Source organism: Arachis hypogaea, chromosome 5 (genome assembly GCF_003086295.3).
Source record: "Arachis hypogaea cultivar Tifrunner chromosome 5, arahy.Tifrunner.gnm2.J5K5, whole genome shotgun sequence".
NCBI classification, from domain to species: Eukaryota; Viridiplantae; Streptophyta; class Magnoliopsida; order Fabales; family Fabaceae; genus Arachis; species Arachis hypogaea.
Window position 1 is genome coordinate 44,935,164 of NC_092040.1, and position 21,415 is coordinate 44,956,578.

The 21,415-nt window shown below is 38.4% G+C and overlaps 1 non-coding gene across 1 annotated transcript; it reads left to right on the forward strand.

The window, feature by feature from the left end:
* The first annotated feature begins 726 nt into the window (after window positions 1–726).
* On the forward strand, window positions 727–830 carry LOC112805124 (small nucleolar RNA R71). The gene has a single exon (XR_003203733.1). It is a non-coding gene; the product is annotated as a small nucleolar RNA R71 (small nucleolar RNA).
* The last annotated feature ends 20,585 nt before the right edge of the window (window positions 831–21,415 follow it).

A 21,415-nucleotide genomic window follows, 5' to 3' on the forward strand; every position in this document is an offset into this window, starting at 1 on the left:
TCACCATGGTTCCTTAAGGTCGATCTCACATCATCCCTAAAGCTTTTCAACTCACTTATGTCCTGACCCATGTTTGCTAACATTCCTTCTATCCTGTTTAATTGATCTTGAAATTGTTGGTTTGGATTAGGTTGGGCAGGTTGATTATTTTGGCCATGATATGGTGGTTGGGAGTAAGTGTTTTGTGTGGCTTGGTATGATCTTTGGTTGGAGTTTTGGTATGTGGAATTGTTATGTTGGTTGGGGTTGTAAGGTTTGTGGTTTTGTGGTTGGCTTTGTTGGTTTCCCCACCCAAAGTTTGGGTGGTTTTTCCATCCTGGGTTGTAAGTGTTGGAATGTGGATCATATGGTTGCCTTTGTTGATTTCCCACATAGTTGGCCTCTTCCCAATCACCTCCTTCAGTGCTTACTTCCTCTTGATCTTGTGTGTGTATTGCAGCCACTTGCTTTGTGTCTAATTTCCTGGTGAGCTCTGCTAGTTGCTTGGTAAACACCTTGTTTTGGGCTAGAATCGTATCAACATGGTTCAGCTCCATGACTCCCTTAGTGTTGTGCCTCTCTGAAGCATAGTAGTACTCATTCTCAGCCACTGTCTCAATCACTTCAATGGCTTCTTCCACAGTTTTTTTCCTGTTCAATGAACCTCCTGATGAATGGTCTACAGCCTTCCTTGATTCATAAGAAAGTCCATCATAGAAAATATGCAATTGCACCCAGTCATGGAACATGTCTGGTGGGCATTTCCTTGTCAATTCTTTGAACCTCTCCCATGCCTCGTAGAGGGTTTCACCATCCTGTTGTCTGAAAGTCTGAACCTCAGATCGAAGCCTATTGACCTTTTGTGGGGGGTAGAAACGTGCCAGAAACTTGCTTTCCACCTCATCCCAGGTTGTTAGGCTCCCCCTTGGGAATAATTCTAACCACTTAGCTGCCTTGTCCCTAAGTGAAAATGGGAACAAGAGCAGTTTATAAGCATCTTCCTGGACTCCATTGGACTTCACAGTGTCGCAAATTCTCAGGAATTTTGTGAGATGTTGGTTTGGGTCTTCATTAGCACTCCCACCAAATGAACAATGATCCTCCACCAATGATATTAGCTGTGGTTTGAGTTCAAAATTGTTGGCCTGAATGGGTGGTTTCTGAATGCTGCTACCACAATTCCCAGAGGTTGGGTTTATGTATGAACCAAGAACCCTCCTCTCAGGAATGGCATTGTTTCCATCAGCCCTCTCATGGTTGTGAACTTCTCTATCCATGTTGAGATCTAGAGCTTCCTCAAAGTTGTCCTCAGATTCTCCTTCAGATTCTTCTTCTCTCAGTACTCTCTTCCCTCTTGCTTCCCTTCTAAGTCTATGAAGGGTCCTCTCTGGTTCGGTATATGGAGGAGTTGATGTCTCTCCTCTCCTACCTGTCATACAAGAACACACCACAAGCAACAAACAAGTGGAATACTCTTGGTTAATGGAAGAGTATGGTTAGAGCAGTTGAGGAATTAATTCAAATAGTTAGTGGGTCAGTGAGTTAGTTGCTTGAAATGAAAGGCATAAGAAAGAAAAAGCAATTAACAGAGTGCAGAAATTAAAATTCAACAAGTAACTTGAACTAAATTATCAAAACACAAAAAATTGCTCAATCTAGTTCACTTCTAATTTGAGAATTGTCAATCGAAAACCAATCCCCGGCAACGGCGCCATAAACTTGATCTAGCCATAAACTTGATAGCTACGATTTAGGAAATTGCACAATCGGCAAAAATTCCTTCCGGCAAGTGCACCGGTTATCGTCAAGTAAAAACTCACAATAGAGTGAGGTCGAATCCCACAAGGATTGGTTGAATGAGCAATTCGGATTAGAAGTTTGTTCTAGTTGAGCGGAATCAAGATTTAGATGAGAATTGCGGAATCTTAAATTGTATGAATTAAAGAGCGAGAAGTTAAAGTGCTGAAATTAAAAAGGGATGGGGGTGTTTGCATGAAATTAAATTGCAGAATGTAAAGAGAAAGTGTAGATCAGAAATGGGGAGTTCATTGGGTGTTAGGAGATATTGAGATCTCCGAATCAAAACATTTTTATCTCTTCCTCAACCAATGCATTCAATGAATTTTGCTTGGCAATCTTATATGATTGGATCCCAATCCCTTGGCTCACCAATTCTCTCTAAAAACAAACAAATTCCCAATCCCTTGGTTTAAATGTTCATAAGAAGAGATGATGCTCGATCACTGATTATACCACACAATTTTATGAACCACAATTTGGTAGGATTACATGTCACAATATCCATCCAAACCCCAATCCAATTCACTGTGAGAAAGCTTCTCTAGCATGAATCCTCCATTCCTTTCCCAAGGTTCCGAAGGATTCCAATTATGGGTAGTTTCTTTCCCAAGACAACTACCCAATGGAATTAGATCGAGAAGCTTTCTAACAAAATTCAAGAGAAAAGATTGAAGAAGAAGATAAAAACTATTATTGATTCATTGAATTACAATAGAGCTCCCTAACCCAATGAAAGGGGTTTAGTGAGTCATAGCTCCGAATTCAAAACTAGAAAAATTGATGAAAAGTTCTCCAAGTGTCCAAAAGTTCCAACTAACTTAAATTCTATCCTATTTATACACTTTCTAAATTGAGCTTCTGTTGTGTTTCTTGGGCTTTGAGGCTTTTCCCTGATTTCCTTTTGCTTTGGGTTTATGGTCCATAATCCTGATGAGGCTGTGATCCAATTCTGTAACATTCATTGAGCAAACTTAGTGATAAACAAGTAATGACACAAGACTCAACAAATTGAAGTTCCAGACTCATCAATTCTTCAGGCCCAATCCCATAAACCATGATATTCAATTGGGTTTCATACCATAATACGTTTAAGTTAATGTTTGTGCTCAAATGCTAACTTAAACTTCAATATATTTGGCCCAGAAACCCTTTCAAAAAGTGGCGTTTAAGTTGAAGTTTAAGTTTCAGTTTAAGGTTAAACTGAAGCTTAAACGTGGAAATGGAAGAAAGCAACCCAGGAGTGTGAAATGTCGAACACGTTTAAGCTTCAGTTTAAGGTTAAACTGAAGCTTAAACGTGGGAATGAAGAAAGCAACCCTGGGGGAGCAATTGGGTCGAACACGTTTAAGCTTCAGTTTAAGGTTAAACTGAAGCTTAAACGTGGAAATGAGAAAGCAACCCTGGAGGAGAGAAATAGTCGAACACGTTTAAGCTCCAGTTTAAGGTTAAACTGGAGCTTAAACGTGGAAATGCTCCTGGTGCCTTTCTTACTTCTGGCGTTTAACCTCCAGTTTAAGGTTAAACTGGAGGTTAAACGTGGAAATGCTTCCTGGTGAGAAATTGTGTCGAACACGTTTAACCTCCAGTTTAAGGTTAAACTGGAGGTTAAACGTGGAAATGCTCCCTTGGTGAAATTCTCATTCTGGCGTTTGAGGTTAAACGCCAGTTTCAGCATTTCTCAACTTCCATGATTCTGGCGTTTAACTTCCAGTTTAACCTTAAACTGGAGGTTAAACGCCAATTTCAGCTTTGGTGCATTTCTCATTTTGGCGTTTAACCTCCAGTTTAACCTTAAACTGGAGGTTAAACGCCACTTTCAGCATTATATGGCTTGGCAGTTTAAGTTCCAGTTTAAGCTTAAACTGGAACTTAAACTCCACATGTGATCTTCAAGCTTCCTTTATTGATTTTGTTGCTTCCTTGCCTAGCCTCTTCTTCCCTGAAATCATCCAAACAATTGCATCAAAGTCTTGCAAAATTTCATGAGAAATCGTCCATTCATAGCATTCAAGTAATATAACTAAAAACTCATGGAATTTGCATCAAAATTATACTGTTTGGATGATTCATTACTTTGTTGTTCATTTAACCATTCTTGGTTACTTTAAGCTCAAGAAAATGCATAAAACAACTAAAACTAACAGAAAAATGCTAGTGAAACTAGCCTAAGATGCCTTGGCATCACCTGCTAGGAGTTTGAAGCACGTCACAGTCATTCAATCATTGAATCCTACTCAGAATACCACAGACAAGGTTTAGACCTTCCGGATTCTCTTGAATGCCGCCATCAATTCTAGCTTATACCACGAAGATTCCGATTAAGGAATCCAAGAGATAACTACTTAATCTAAGGTAGAACGGAGGTGGTTGTCAAGCACGCGTTCATAGTTGAGAATGATGATGATTGTCACAGATCATCACATTCATCCGGGTTAAGAACAAGTATTATCTTAGAATGGAAGCAAGCATGATTGAATGAGAAACAGTAGTAATTGCATTAATCCATCAAGACACAGCAGAGCTCCTCACCCCCAACCATGGGGTTTAGAGACTCATGCTGTGGAAAGTATACAAAGAAACGTGTAAAGTGTCATGAGGTACAGATACAATGTCAAAAGATCCTTTTAATAGTAAACTAGTAGCCTAGGGTATACAGAAATGAGTAAATGACATAAAAATCCACTTCTGGGTCCACTTGGTGTGTGCTTGGGCTGAGCATTGAAGCATTTTCGTGTAGAGACCTTTTCTGGAGTTAAACGCCAGCTTTTATGCCAGTTTGGGCGTTTAACTCCAAGTTTTATGCCAGTTCCAGCGTTAAACGCTGGAATTTCTGAGGCTGTTTTGCCACGCCGGTTTGGGCCATCAAATCTCGGGCAAAATATGGACTATCATATATTGCTGGAAAGCCCAGGATGTCTACTTTCTAACGCCGTTGAGAGCGCGCCAATTGGGCTTCTGTAGCTCCAGAAAATCCACTTCTAGTGCAGGGAGGTCAGAATCCAACAGCATCTGCAGTCCATTTCAGTCTCTGAATCAGATTTTTGCTCAGGACCCTCAATTTCAGCCAGAAAAACACACAAACTCATAGTAAAGTCCAGAAAAGTGAATTTTAACTAAAAACTAATAAAAATATACTAAAAACTAACTAGATCATACTAAAAACATACTAAAAATAATGCCAAAAAGCGTATAAATTATCCGCTCATCAAGCTCTTTGCGGCTTTAAGAAAAAAAAGGGAAATGACTCGCACTCAGCACTGGTATGCAAGATTCAATGAGGTTTCACACTTCAATTTGAGGTGCAGGAATTGGTTTCAAGCTTAATTTAAAGGATCTCGGAAGCTGTTTGGTCATTGCAGTGAGAATTCGGATTATTCCTCACCCGACTGGAACAATGTAGATCAAGACAAAGACGGGTGTAGAAGAAAAGTTTGAGATCCTGGAGTCTATTCTGACATTCAACACTCTGGGAGCCTACAAGCCTGTTTGAACTCACACAAGGGCTTTACGTACTTTGTTTGGGACCCCGGAGGACGCTAGCATTCCAAACACTGGTGGAGATTTCTGGACAAATTCAAGCACAAGCCACCATAACAGGAATCTCATCAAATGTCCAACTTAAGGACTTTAACTAAAAGTGCTAGGTGGGATACAACCCACCATGGTATGATCGTTCATGTTTCCATTTTATTTCGTTTTTGTTTATTTTATATTGTTTATTTCTATTGAACCTGGATGCTATTCATAACATTTGCATTTAGCACTGCATACTGCATAAAAAAAGAGAGAGAAAAAGGGCGTGCGACGCGACCGCATCGATCATGCGATCGCGTCAGTTGCGACAAAACACCTCCCACGCGTCCGCGTCACTCACGCGGCCACGTGATCTGGAAATCAGCGTAAAGATCCAATGCCCAGAAAGTTGGGCTGGAATCGTGTGGCCATTGTACGTTTCGCACAAAATGAACCACGCGGTCACGTCCCTGACGCGACCGCGCAATCGCACACAACAAATTCCACGCGACAGCGTGAGCGACGTGATTGCGTCGCATGGATTGCACAACACCCAACAATGAGACAGAGAGTTGCGCTAACACGACGCTGGAATCGTGCGTTTAGCACAATTTCAAGCGACGCGATCGCATGCCTCAAGCGATCTCGTCATCTCCTCTTTTATCCGTTCCATGCGATCGCGCGACCCACGCAATCGCGTAAACTCCTATTCCACCCCAGCCACGCGACCGCGTGCCCCACGCGATTGCGTGAGCCCAAATTCGATTACACCTTGTGATGTGAAACCCTACCCATTCGCGTGCCCCCCAAACCATTCTCCTTCCTTTCTTCTCCCCAACCACCCAACCACCTAGCCACCACCACTGGCCACCGCCGCCCCTGTCGACCACCCAGATCCCACCGCCACGCCACCCCCTTCCTTCCTCCCCCTCTTTCTTCTTCTTCTTTCCCCTTCTCCCTCCACCGCCGCTGACCCCCTCCATGATCGCCACCCACATCAGATCCAGGCTGCAGATCCCGAGATTTCTATTCAGTCAGCACCTCCTCTGCAGCAGGCAGATCCTCAAACCACCACCACAGAGACTCCAGCTACCCATCCTTCTGGAGATGACACTCCTTCACACCCAGCATGACTGAGCATCGAGGGTGATGCTATTATTTAAGTGTGGGGAGGTTGCCATCTCTGATATATCTGTATTTTGGTGAACCACTACAAACTCTCTCTTATTTTGTTCATTTTCTGTATTTTTGCATATTTTTCTCTTTTTGCTTTTTATTGTACTTTTTGCATTTTGCACTTTGAGCTATATGTATACTATTTTGGATATTTTAGCTTGATTTGCACATTAGTTTACTAGTTATATTTTAAGTGGATTAATTAGTATAGTTTACCCTTTTTAGTATATGATAGTTGACTTGATTGAAAAAAAAGGAGTAAGCTAGAGACCTCAATAGAAACAATCCACACACCTTGTATATATAACATTACATGTTAGTTAGTTAACAATATTTCATCAAGGAGAAACACTAAAACCTTAAAGGCCACCCAAAACAATTTTTTTATGAGAATAATGGGAATTTTTAACTAAACCTGCATGACATATATGAATGATATATGATGTTTGAGTTAGAGAACACACAGCCTAGGAGTTTTGAGCTTAATTGTATGGTTACATTCAAACCATAAATTTCATTCCTGTGTGTTTGCCCTTCTTTTTATTTTTCTGATGTTCTTTACTTTGCTTTAATCTATATGTCCAGTATAGAATATAGATACATACCTAGATAGGATTGAGGCCATTTTTGATTAAAACTCACTTATCCCAAATAAAGCCTACCTTTTATGCCATCCTTGTTAGCCCCCTTGAGTTTTTAAATCCCCCTTGTTTTATAACCACATTACTAGCCTTAAGCAGAAAAACAAATTAAAAATCCCAAGTTGAATCCTTGGTTAGCTTAAGATAGAAATTGTGTAATTGTTTAAGTGTGGAAAAACTTTATGGGAACATGGATGATAGAAATGAAGGTAGAAAAGTTGAAAAGAATAAAGATGTTTTGGGAAGCATGCTCATGTGAAATTAAAATAATTAATTACCATGTGCATTTAAAAAAAATGCAAATTAAAGCAAGTGCACATGGAGCAAAAATTAAAACTAATGCATGAGCATGTAACATAAAAAGTGGGAAATATGAGAAAATAGGTAAAGAAGCTTTGCTTTATAAAATATGTATGTTAGGTGAGATCTTAGACTAATCAAGGATTCACTTAATTAGCTCACTTGGCCTTATACATATACCTTACTTTTACCTTGGCCCCATTACAACCTTAAAAAGACCTCATGATCTTTGTATGTCTATATTTTATGATTGTTGATTGGTTAGATGAAGAACAAAGTTATAGAAAGTAAGGATAAAAAGAAGAATAAAGTGATTAACCCAATAAACATTGAGTGATTAGAGAGTAAACACAAAATCCAGTGAGGGTTCAATAACTCATCAACATATATCTATGCTTAATTTGTTAATTGTCTTGCAAGTTTATGAAATATTTTTCTTCCCATCTCAAGTGTAAAAGTGCTTTAACATTATCTAAGGTTGGCTATGTATATATGATTCCTTGAGAATGTGAATTGATTTAACTACATGTAAGCTTTATATATGAGTGAATAAAATTAGGATTGCATGACTCATTTAGATAGTTGCATTTAGATTAGATTGCATTGCATGGTATTCCACCACTTCAACCTTACTTTTTACCTTGGATATAGCATGAGGACATGCTATTGTTTAAGTGTGGGGAGGTTGATAAACCCATATTTTGTGATATATTTTGTGCTTAGTTTGAGTGATTTATTCAATCCTTCACCCACTTATTCATATTAATTGCATGGTTTTACTTTCCCTTCCTTATTATGTGATGTATGTGAAAAACATATTTCCTATGCTTTAAAGTTAATTATTTTAATTACCTTTATTTCCATTCGATGCCATGATTAGTGTGTTGAGTAGTTTCAGATCTTCTAAGGCAGAAATGACTCAAAGGATGGAAAGAAAACATACAAAAATGGAAGGAAAGCACAAAATGGAATTTCTGAAGAAACTGGCAGCGACGCGACCGCATGGACGACGCGGCCGCATGCCAAGCGCGAAGAAGCAGCGACGCGGCCGCATGACTGATGCGATCGTGCACCTAAAGAAGAACACCTATGATGCGGCCGCATGACTGATACGACCGCGCGACAAGGAAAACTCCAATTGACGCGACCGCGTGACCCACGCGGACACGTGCCAGAGGCCACGCACTAGAAATTGCAGAAAATGCTCATAGCGAGTTCTGAAGCCCTTTTTGGCCCAAATCCAAGTCCAGAAGGCATAGACCAGAGGTTATGAAGTGGGGGAATGCATCCATTGAGGGGAGTCTCCGAATTTTAGTCACTTTCCATGATTTAGGTTTTGTTGGAGAGAGGTTCTCTCCTCTCTCTTTAGGATTAGGATTTAGATTTAGGATTTTAATTGCTTTGAGGATTATCTTTTTATCAGGTTCAATATTCCTTTCTCATCACTTGTTTTCTCAATTTAGTTTATGAATTCTTCTATGTTACAGATTACTCTTTCGAATTAATGTTATTTGAGGTATTTCAGTTAATATTGCTTTCTTTTATTTATGTTATTGATTATTCCCAATCTGAAGATATTTTTATTCCAGTAGATTAATTTCTTTTCCTTTTGGTCTTGGTTAAGAAATCAGTAACTCAGGAGTTATCTTAGCTTAACATAATTGATAACTGTTATCTTTGCTAATTGAACTGAACTTCAATAATCCCAACCTTTTCTTAGGAAATAAATAGGATTCGAAGGTCAAACTAATTAGTCCCTTGACTTTCCTTTGCTTTAGCAAAGGTTAACTAAGTGGAATTAAGATTCAACTTTCATTATTATTGATAAGAATAACTAAGTTTGGACTTCCAATTTCTCGTACCTTGACAAAGGGTTTGCTTTACAGTATTTATTTATTTTAGTTGCTATTTAAATTATTTGCCATATTCATTCCTCATTCTCAAACCCCAATTTACAATCTCCATAACCAATAATAAGAACATACCTCCCTGCAATTCCTTGAGAAGACGACCCGAGGTTTAAATACTCGGTTATCAATTTTAAAGGGGTTTGTTACTTGTGACAACCAAAACGTTTGCACGAAGGGATTTCTGTTGGTTTAGAATCTATATCTACAACGCGACTATTTTTATAAAATTCTTTACTAGCAAAAATCCTAACGTCACACAGTTATTTCAGACAAGAGATATAAAAATAGGAAACAGATACGACATTTAGACAATTAGCAAGTAATATGCAGTCAATTAGACAATTCCAAACAATTCACATAATATGCATATAATGAATGCCTGTCCCTAATGGCTAATGATATCATCTGTCGGTTATATAGCCAACCCGACAAGTCCTGGTAGCTAACCATTGGACTGTCCCTTTGTCGTGCATCCCCAACTCGAGTTATTCTCGATCATCATCATGATCATAATCATAATCATAAAACACCCACAATACTGTGTATCCATATAACACCCACACTAGTGTTTATCCACAGGGGCGAGCCCATCCGGAACTTTCACAGTGTCCGGCCACACTTACGACATAGGGTCAGCAGAGTATCAAGTCTCCACCTAGAGCACGTGGTGGCTAGCCACTGCTTTCATCCAGGGTAACTTGTATCTCAGATAGTGGAAGTGCAACATTCACATTTCATTCAATAAGCATATATGCAATTATACTCAGCCATAACTCAATAATGGCTCAGCCGCAATTCGGCAATAACTCAACCATCCGGTTCACAGTTCAATCCAGAACCAGCCAATTTATCAACAAATACAGCCCTTCAGCTTATGGTACATAAAGCACTTCCACCGCCATCTTCCATATCTCATATAATCATCTTTGATCATCATTGATCATAAATTTTCCCCATTATTCATTCACAAATTACCACATCCCCTAGCACCTTCCTCATTGCTAGGCATATCATAATGATTTAAGACATAAGGGGTGAAAACAAGATCACGCGTACGCGTCACTCACGAGCATGCGTGGATCGCCAAAATGTTCATCGACGCGTATGCGTCACCCATGCACACGCGTGGATGAAAAAATAGCCAAGCGACGCCTACGCGTCAGCCACGCGTACGCGTGGGTGCGTTTGTGCCCCATGCACAAAACTAGCACAATTCTCGCACAACTCTCGAAAAAATGGTTGGGCATTTGGAGCAGCGCATCGACGCGCACTCGTAGGCCACGCGCATGCGTGGATGGTGCATTTTTGAAAAACGACGCGTATGCGTCAGTCACACCTATGCATGGGGGGCATTCTGCTAAAATTTTTTCTAAAGTTAAATGTTGCAGAATTCACAGATGGAACCTCCAATCTTCCGAGGGACATAACTCCTTCATTTCAAATCATTTTTCGCCCGTTCTTCGAACGACATGAACATCCCGGATCCAATTTTATTTCTAAACAAGTTTAGCACAAAACGAGGATCTGGGGTCCAACTTATACTCTGTCAAAGTATGCCAAAAAAAGACATATTTTCATACAAAACCACAAAGTGCCATTTTCAAAACAAGCCAATATCAACCCTTTTCAAAATCAATCAAAACATACCAATTTCAACCTTTTTTGAAATCAATCAAAATATACCAAAAATCAATCTCAAGCCTCTTCAACTCATACATTCATATTTTTACCAAAAATTCACAAAACCACCATCCAACCACTTTAACCCATCATAATCAAATGGCTAACTTTCAAACACATTAACACGTCATACTTCCTTTCTCATCCCAATTTCCAACAATACCATTTTCAATCAACCATCATTATACATAATCAATATCATACTCATCATCAACATGGTTTCACCCACAAATCAACCTTAATCATTCATCAAGCATATATCACAACATACATTTTTCTCATATATCACACCATCAAGGCATCAATATTCATAACCACATATATGACCACATCATATATCTCAACCATTCAACAGCATCAATAATTCAATACCTATCTTAGGGCCTCTAGCCTAAGTTTTCACACCACATTACATTTTAGATACAGGAAACCGAGACCATACCTTAGCCGATTTTCCACGCTCAACCAAAGCACTTCCAAATCACTTTTTCACAAGCTCTCAAGGACTCAACACCTCCAAGAACATATTTTTGCACACCAAAGCCCTCTTCCAAACTTTCTAAAATCTCAATTGTAAGATCCAAGATTTATGAAAAGTTATTACGAACTAATTTCAAGTCATACATATATTTATTTACAGTTTTAATTCATAAATTCTTTTATTGAAGGTAATTAAAGGCAATTTTAATTAATTGGATTTGAAACAAATTAAGGTTTTTATCCAAATTCTATTATTTGGGGATTATTTTCCTATTTACTATTTAAAGTCTTAGAAATTTAAAAATAACGATGTTTGGATATTTAAATTAGAATTTTATCCAATTTTCTAATTATTGAATTAATTTCTATATTTTACATTATAAATTTAGTAGATGTAAAATAATCAAATTTTTATATGTTAACATTTTTTTATATAAATAAATATCTTAGGTTTTGTTAATAAAGAAAATTAGTTATATTGTGATATATTTTCAATTAGAGTATGAGTGAAAATCAAATAGCAATTTGATGCAACAAATAATGTATTTTTAGAGAGAGGGAGCTCGCGTTGCCATCAAATCTTCCGTTCCTCGTCGTTTCTGTTGCCGCCGTCAGTGCCTTGCTATTGCCGCCGCCGCTGTTGGGAGCTTCGCCGCTATGACCGAACTTCTGTTGCCGAGAAACGCCTTTGCCGCCACTGAGATCCCCTGCCGGTAAGGGTTTTTAGTTGGCTTTCTTTCCTTTTGGGTTTTCGGAAGCTTTTCATCGCTGCATGTTTGTTACAGTCATCGTCGTCGGAGTTATGGTCGCCGTTGCCGCTCGAGGTGGTTGCAGGAGCTGCCGCCAACTCGGTTCAGTGAACGCTGTTGTTTCGTTTTCTTAGTTTGGTAAGTGTTCATATTTCAGAAAGCCCTGCATTAGTATTCTGATATGTTTGGTTATAAACTTTGAGGTCTTGGTAACATAGGGTCGTGTTCTGAGCATTACATGTCGCTTTTAAGTTGCCTAAGTGCTGTGGAAGTGATCAAAGACTGAGTTTGTGGATTGCTGTTGAATTCGGTTAAGAGAAAAGGTTTTGTGACGCATTTTGGGTTATGGTTTCAACGAGTCGAGGTAGGGGCTTTTTATACAAACTAATTTATTTTAAATTGGAAAATGTTATAAATAGATATGATGTGCAAAACGTATTTCTGGTGATTATGTGAGTCTTGTGAATTGTCTGATTTTATCTTGAATGAATATGGTTGTCAGTTTGATTGAAATAATGTCTGCTTTGATAAATTGGAGATTTCTGGATTGGTTGATTTGAAATGATTTTTGATAGTCTGAAAGTTTGAGTTTTTATTTTATTAGAAACTGATTTGATCTTGAACCTGTTGGAAAGAGTTGAGAATTGGTTTGGTTGGGACCCGGACAGGGTGGCAAAGTCCAAGTTTTAGGGGAGATGTTGCCAAAATTTCTATAAAATCCAAGACTTTGTTTGACACGGTATTTTAAAAAGGGAACGGGTTATGCCTTAAACTGTATTACCAATAAATGAATTAGTTTTGAACCCCTTTATTAAGAAAATTATTATATTTTGAATGTAAACTATTTTAGAAGAGAACCATGTTCTAAAGTCGATTTAAAGATGAAAATAATCAAGTTTGGAATTTGATCAAATAAGCAAATTAGAAGGAGTTTTAATGGAGTTCGATTAACTAATTTCACTTTACAACATTTTAAGAAAAGGTTGAAGTTTTTTCTGAAACTTTGATTTAGTGAAACTGAAACACTTTCCGAGCCTTTGGAAACAGATTTAAGAATGAAACTTTTGGTTTTGGTTAAGTTAGTGGTTTTGAAATTGGTTTGGAATATTTGGATACATGACTTGGTTTTGGTTTAAATTCTACTTTTAATTATTCATATCAAGAAGTTAAGGTTTCAGAGGTTTTCAATGAATTTAAGAAATGAGTTAGGTTATTCTCTCTTGAAGTCTTGAGACTCCGCTGAGGAATTTTACGACCAAATCTTGATTTAGAAATGAATGATTTTGAGTCTTTCAAAGAGATTTGAATTTGGCATGGTTTTGTGATTATTTGGAAGTGTTGAAAAGATGTGGAAAGTGGCTCCGTTTTGAAAAATGATTCTTGGCAATATGTGAAATAAATACGTTTGTTATTTAAAAGAGAATGGGCCAAGAATAAATTTGAAATAAGTTATTGAGCTTGATTGATTATGAATGTCCTCAATATTGATGAGTTATGGTTTGGTAGGCATAAGGGCCGGGTTCGTCCCACTTATGCTGAGATGAGATTGTTGATATGTCGCTGGCACCTGGCAAGGATGGTGGTTTAATCCCGCTTTTCGAGGGTGCATCACCCGCGTAAGGATGGTGGTTTGATCCCGCTTATGGTGGAGGTAAGGATGGTGGTTTGATCCCCCTTGCGTGTTTCGGGCAAGGACGGTGATTTAATCCCGCTTGTCTGTAGGTCCTATGGGTAAGGACAGTGGCTGGATCCCACTTATCCAAGTTGGGCTTGGCAACGTAGCTAATGCGTGAGCTCATGGCCAGTAGAACAGGCATACATCATATGCATTTATGTGACATTGTTTGGGTGTGCATATTGTAATTGGTTTGCCTATGTGAATACTTATGTTAACTGTTAACTGCTATAATTGTTGTAATTGCTATTGATTGTGTTTGAACTACATTAATTGTGATTGTGTTTGATTGGTTGGTTTGTGATGAATTGGTTGATGATTGATTTGTTTGGGCCGGTGGCCGTGTTGGATTGGATGGACTTGAGGCCGTGATTGGTATATTGAGTTCTAGTTTTGTATAAAGTATCTGACCAGTTCAGCATAGACTTAATGAACCTATGATAGGAACGGGATGATAATTTATACCGTGTAGGTAACTGCTTTCATGGTTGTGGTCTAGAAAAGTATGAAAAATCAAACTCTTACAGCATAGACTTAATTGAACCTATGTTTGGGACATGTTGGTCATTCATACTGTCTAGGAAAAACTTTTCAGATTTTACAAGAAAGGAAAAAGGTTTTGTTTTAAAATATTTGAGAAATTTACCAAGTCTTTGAAAAGGATTTTCTAGATTTCGAAATGTGAACCCAAGGTTTTTGGAAAGACTCATAAGACGAGCAATGATCACTGTACTCTAAGAATAATTTTATTTTACGTATCTTGTTATAGCAATTTCTGTAATCCTATAATGAGAATAAGCGAGGACGACATTCTCACTCCCCTACAGGTTATTCCTTTTCAGGATATGGATGACAAAACTTCAGAAGAGTTATGTTTATTTTCCGTTTATTCGATCTTTTTGTATTATCTTAGCTATTATGTTTCCCTCGCCTTATATTTATAAAGTTTGTAAGAGGGATAGGAAATTATATGATGTATGTTTGCAAGCTAGTGTTATGTATATATATATATATATATATATATATATATATATATATATATATATATATATATATATATATATCTTAAGGTATTGTATCTCGTTGTATGTACATGTATATTTATATTTTCATCGAAAAAGTGTTTTTGAAAGGTTATGCGGTTTTAAGTTTTAAACAGGCTCGTATTTTAATAATAAATATGTGTAGAGTTGTCATAATGCCCAAGCTATCAGAGTGGCGCAGCCGAAAGCGTGACATTCGGATAGTGAGGGTGTTACATCAATCAAGCTTCAATATTCACATACACGCTACCTTAGCCACAATTATCGTGCCCAAACACCACAACTCAATACCCAAGCATCATAAAACAACAAATTACATTAGGGTTGAGAATCTTACCACACCCAAGGTTCAAGGAGATAAGATTAATCTTCTCCTTCAAGAGAGTTGGGTCCTATAACATCAAAGAGCCTAAAACTCAGCACATTCTCCATGAAATTTGAAATTTAGGGATGAAGAACTGAAATAATTTTGTATCTTACCTCAAGAATATAGTAGTAGGTTTTGTAGAGCTCTTCGTGGTCAACACGTGGCCGCAAACGATGCGACAATCGAGCTCTAGATCAAAAGTTATGGTGGTTTGAACTTTGAAGATCAACCAAGGGAGAGAACTTGAGAGAGTGTTCTTCCCTTCCCTTTCACCATTTCAGCGTGAATGAGAGCTTAGAGAGGAGAGAGAGTGCTGTTTTAGGGTTTATTAGGTTTAGTTATGTTGGGCCAAGGGCGCACCATGGGTCCGGTTTGCCTGGTTTGGCCCGTTCGGTCCAATTTTGGTCCGATTTCTATAAAATTGGTATCAAAATTCTCGTCTCAATCTCCTCTATCATATTAAGACATAAAAATCACATTTTTGGATTTCTAGAATAAATTCTCATTTATGGGCTAATTAGTTATTAATTAACCGAATTTTATATTCTACCCACCTAATTAAGAATTTTGCCCACAAAATTCAAATTCAATTACCTGAGAATAAGTGCGGGTAATCCGTTCGCATCTCCGACTCAAGTTTCCAAGTTTGTTCCTCAACACCGCCTCGACTCCATGCCACTTTGACTAACGAAACCTCTTTTCCACGCAACCATTTGATACTAGTATCATCAATTCTGACTGAAGCCACTAGAAGCGTCAAATCTTCTTTTAACTGAACCGATTCAAGTTCTAACACATGGCTAGCATTAGGAGTATACTTTCAAAGCTGCGACACATGAAATACGTCGTGCAGGTTCGAAAGATGAGGTGGTAGAGCCATTCGATACGCCACCGGTCTAAACCCTCTCCAGGATCTGAAATGGACTAATGTACCGAGGATTCAACTTCTTCACTTTAATTGCGCTACCTACTTCGGTGGTTAGAGTAACTTTAATAAAAACATGATCTCTTTCCTCAAATTCCAAGGGCCTTCGCATCTGATCGGTATAACTCTTATGACGACTCTGAGCAGTAAGCATCCTATCTCGGATTTTCTTGACTTGTTTAGTGGTCTCAGCTATCATCTCCGGCCCCAACAAGCCTTTCTCCCCAGCTTCATATCAACATAGCGGAGATTGACATTTTCTCCCATACAAAGTCTTATACGGATTCATTCTGATGCTCGCATGGTAGCTATTATTGTACGCAAACTCAACTAGCGGCATATATCGATCCCAGCTCGTCAGCTGATCTAGAACACAAGCCCTCAACATATCTTCTAGGGTTTGGATCGTCCTCTTAGACTGACCATCTGTTTGAGGATGGTAAGCTGTGCACAAGCTTAATCAGGTTCCGAAAGCTTTCTGAAATGCACCCAAAAACCTCAAAGTGAAACAAGGATATCTATCAAAGATTATAGTAGCAGGTACACTATGAAGTCTCACAATCTCTTTTATGTATAACCGTGCTAGCTCCTTAAGGGTGTAAGTCATCCGAATTGGTAAAAAGTGAGCTGACTTCGTTAGTCGGTCCACAATCACCTAGACAGCATCAAAACCAGCCCTAGTCCTTGGCAATCCAGACACAAAGTCTATTGCAATACTTTCTCACTTCCATTGTGGAACCTCTAAAGGTTGCAACGTCCCAGAAGGTCTCTGGTGTTCAATCTTCACCTTCTGATAGGTTAAACACTTTGAAACGTATTCCGCCACATCATTCTTCATACCCGGCCCCCAAAACATCGCCTTTAAATCATGGTACATCTTAGTACTTCCCAGGTGAATGGAGAATCCTCTTTTTTGTGTGCTTCCTTTAAGATATCTTGCCGCAAAGTGCCAACATCCGTTACAATGATCCTACCCTTGAATCTCAATAACCCATCTTTATCCTTCGACACTCTCCACTATTTTCCTTGCTCAATAGCTGGTAACACCTTCCATAACGCTTCATCATTTTCATGAGCCTTTATGAGTTCGGATTTAAAATCACTTGAGATTTGTAATCGACTCAAACACAGAGTCCCAGACACTTCTTGAACACCAATCTTCAAACTCTCGAATTCTTTGAGCAACTCCTCTTCTCGAAGCATCATCCAAGCAGCATACAATGACTTCCGACTTAACGCATCCGCCACTACATTCGCTTTCTCTGGATGGTAATTTAACTCAAAGTCGTAGTCCTTCAATAATTCTATCCACCTCCTCTATCTCATATTAAGCTCTTTCTGATCAAAGAGATACTTCAAGCTCTTGTGATCAGAGAAAACTTAGAACTTAACCCCATAGAGGTAATGCCTCCACACCTTTAGTGCAAACACAATCGCAGTGAGTTCTGAATCATGCATAGGATAATTAACTTCATAAGGTCTTAATTGTCGTGAGGCATACGCCACCACATTATGATGCTGCATCAGCACGCACCCTAGACCCTTTAGTGAGGCATCACAGTACACCTCAAATAACTCATTTGGCTCAGGTAACACCAACGGATGCAGTGGTCAACTTTTGCTTCAACACCTGAAAACTCTCCTCGCACTCAGGAGTCCATACAAATGGCCCGTCCTTGTGGGTTAACTTTGTCAACAGAAAAGCTATTTGCAAAAAGCCCTTGATGAACCTTCGGTAATAGCCAGCTAAGCCCAGAAAACTCCTTATCTCAGTAGCTGAGGTTGGTCGCCCCCAATTCGTTACCGCCTCTACCTTAGATTGGTCTACTGCTATCCTTGCTTACTCACCACGTGACCCAAAAACTTCACCTCACTTTTCCAGAATTCACATTTGGACAATTTCGCATAGAGTTTCCTTTCCTTTAGTATCTGCAACATGGTCCTCAAGTGTTCTGCGTGCTCTTCTTCAGTTTTGGAATAAATCAGTATGTCGTCGATGAAGACAACAAAAAATTTATCCAATAATTGACAGAAAGCTCTATTCATATAATCCATAAATACTGCAGGAGCGTTTGTCAACCCAAAAGACATTACAGTGTACTCATAATGACCATAACGAGTCCTGAAAATAGTCTTAGGGATGTCCTCACCCCTTACCCTTTTCTGGTGATAACTGGATCGTAGATCGATCTTGGAGAAAACCCCAGCTCCTTGTAACTTATCCATGAGATCATCAATGCTCGGCAATGGGTACTTATTCTTTATTGTAACCTTGTTCAGCTGCCTATAATCCACAAAGAGCCGCATACTCCTGTCTTTCTTCTTTACCAGTAACACTGGTGCACCCCACGGGAAAACACTTGGTCGGATAAAGTTCTTACCCAACAAATCCTCTAGCTGAGACTTTAGCTCGGCCATTTCTAACGGTGACATGCTATACGGAGCAATCAAGATTGGTCCCGCCCCATGCACCAACTCAATAGCAAACTCAACCTCCCGGTTAAGTGGAAATTCATCAAGATCATCAGAAAACACCTCCAGAAACTTACACACAATCAGAATTTGTTCCAATATTTGATTTTCACCCGAAACACCCACGGTTAACAACAAGATACCCTGACATTCGGTTCCTGAACAATTCACCATCATTGAATTCAAGTAATAACTATTCAATACAACCGGTCATTTTGTATCTTCCGGCATAAAGTACACCAATTTTGCAGAACAATCAAGCAGGACATGGTTCTCAAATAACCAGTCCAACCCCAAGATAAGATCAAGATCGATCATCGGCAAGCAGATAAAATTATGGACAAAGTCACGTTGCTTGACCCTAAATGAAACTTGCGGGCATCCTAGCCTAGTTATTATGGCTTCATGGGTGGCATTATACACCTTTAGGTCATAACCTAAAACTACAATCTTCAAGCCTAACTCACTAGCTTTTTCAAATGCAATGAATGAATGCGTTGCTCCTGAATCAAAGAAAGCATTTAAAGTTTGACCAGCCATTTCGTAGTTACCTCAGATAAGTATCTCGGATCCCTTGGCACCTATAGTGATGATTGGATTCTTGATGGTTTAGAATTTCACTAATGAAATCTTGTTGTAAATATAGTTCCTAAACTAAACAATAATCTTTTCATACAAAAAGTTGTTTGTCACTAAAACAAATCCTAAATTTATAAACCGAATTATTGGAACCTCGGGTCATTCTCCCTAGGAATTACAATAAAGTGTCTTGTTATTGGTTGTGGATTTATTTATTTTGGGGTTTTGAATGAGAAAAATGAATAGTAAATGGTAATGAAATTCTATTAACAAAATGGTCTTGGCAAGGTTTGGTTATCAAGGGTCTTCATCATTATCACTAGCCATAATTATGATAGTTGCAAGGATTAATCCCACTTAGTCATCCTCTAACTAATAGCAAAGGAAAGTCAAGTGAGTGATATCAATCCAAATCCATAAATCCTAGCTTTCCACTAATTGAATTAATGAAGGCTAGAGTCAATGGCTATCAACTATCAATCACTTGGACATTAGTAATTCAAGAAATCATAAGTTACCTTCTCAAGCCAAGAACAAGAAATTCTACTCTAACATCCTTCCAAGCATTTCATCAAACACTTGGAAGGTACAAAAGAAAAGTATACTAAATCACAACAAAAATGAATTCTACAACAATTGAATGCAAAGAATTAACAACAACAATCAAGAAAATCACAATTACCATGAATTACCTCAAATTGCATTATTAAAAGAAAACAAAAGAACAAAAGTATCTTAATTACAAAACCTAGAAACAAAATAAGAGAAATTACAACAAGAGAATAGGGATAGAAAGAAGAACCAAAGTATAGCAATCACCAATTGAAGGTAGAAGTAGAAGGAGACTTGAATTAAACCTAGAACTATGAGATCCTAATCTAACCCTAATTCCTAATCCTAATTCTAGAGAGAAGAGAGAGCTTCTCTCTCTAGAAACTAACTCTAACTACTAAACTAAGCTAAACTAAACTAATGGTAACTAGATTTGTTATCCCTCTTCAATCCTTGGCTTAAATAGTATCAGAAATGAGTTGGATTGGGCCCACAAGGCTTCTAAAATCGCTGGCCACGAGTTGCATTAAATGGATCATATGCCACCATTGGTGCATCCACATACTGTGCGCGTGCGCGCCCCTATGCGCGATGCAACTATGGCAAACCTTATATTCTTTCGAAGCCCCGGATGTTAGCTTTCCAACCCAACTGAAACCGTATCATTTGGACTTTTGTAGCTCAAGTTATGGTCAATTAAGTGCGAAGAGGTCAGGTTTGACAGCTTTTTGGATCCATCATTTCTTCATGAGTTCTCCAACTTTACATGCTTTTTCTTCATTCCCTTGATCCAATCTTTGCCCATAAATCTGAAATCACTTAACAAACATATCAAGGCATCTAATAGAATCAAGGTAAATTACATTTAGCTATTTTAAGACCTAAAAAGCATGTTTTCACTCTTAAGCACAATTAAAGGAGAAGTTATAAAATCATGCTATTTCATTGAATAAATGTGGGTAAAAGGTCATAAAATCCCTTAAAATCAATACAAGATAAACCCTACAAATGGGGTTTATCAACCTCCCCACACTTAAACCAAGCATGTCCTCATGCTTAAACTAAGAATGAAGTAAGGGTATGGCATTTATTCAATGGAAACTAACTAAATGCAATCTACCTATATGCAACTATCTAAATGAATGCAATTGCTTGGTCAAAATAAATCAATTCCCAAGAATACATATATGCACAAGGGCTAAGGACTAGCAAGTCTAATCCACAATTGGATTGAGTTATTAAATATTTTTACAAACTTGCATGAAAAGAGATGATCATAGGTGGAAACGTGTAATTGAGCATCAAATCCTCACCGGATGCATTGCACTCTATTCGCTTAAGTGTTTAGGGTTGATTCTCTCAATTCTCTCCTAATCATGCTTCCTAAGATTTGTTTTTCTTCTAACAATCGACATATATTTCATGCATGCATACATCTATCATGAGGTCTTTTCCTTAGGTTGCAATGGGGTTAAGGTCAAGGTATGATTCATATATGGTTAAGTGAGCTTGAAATTTGAATCTTTGATAAGCTTAAACTTTCCACCTAACCTATACAATAACCTATACAATTA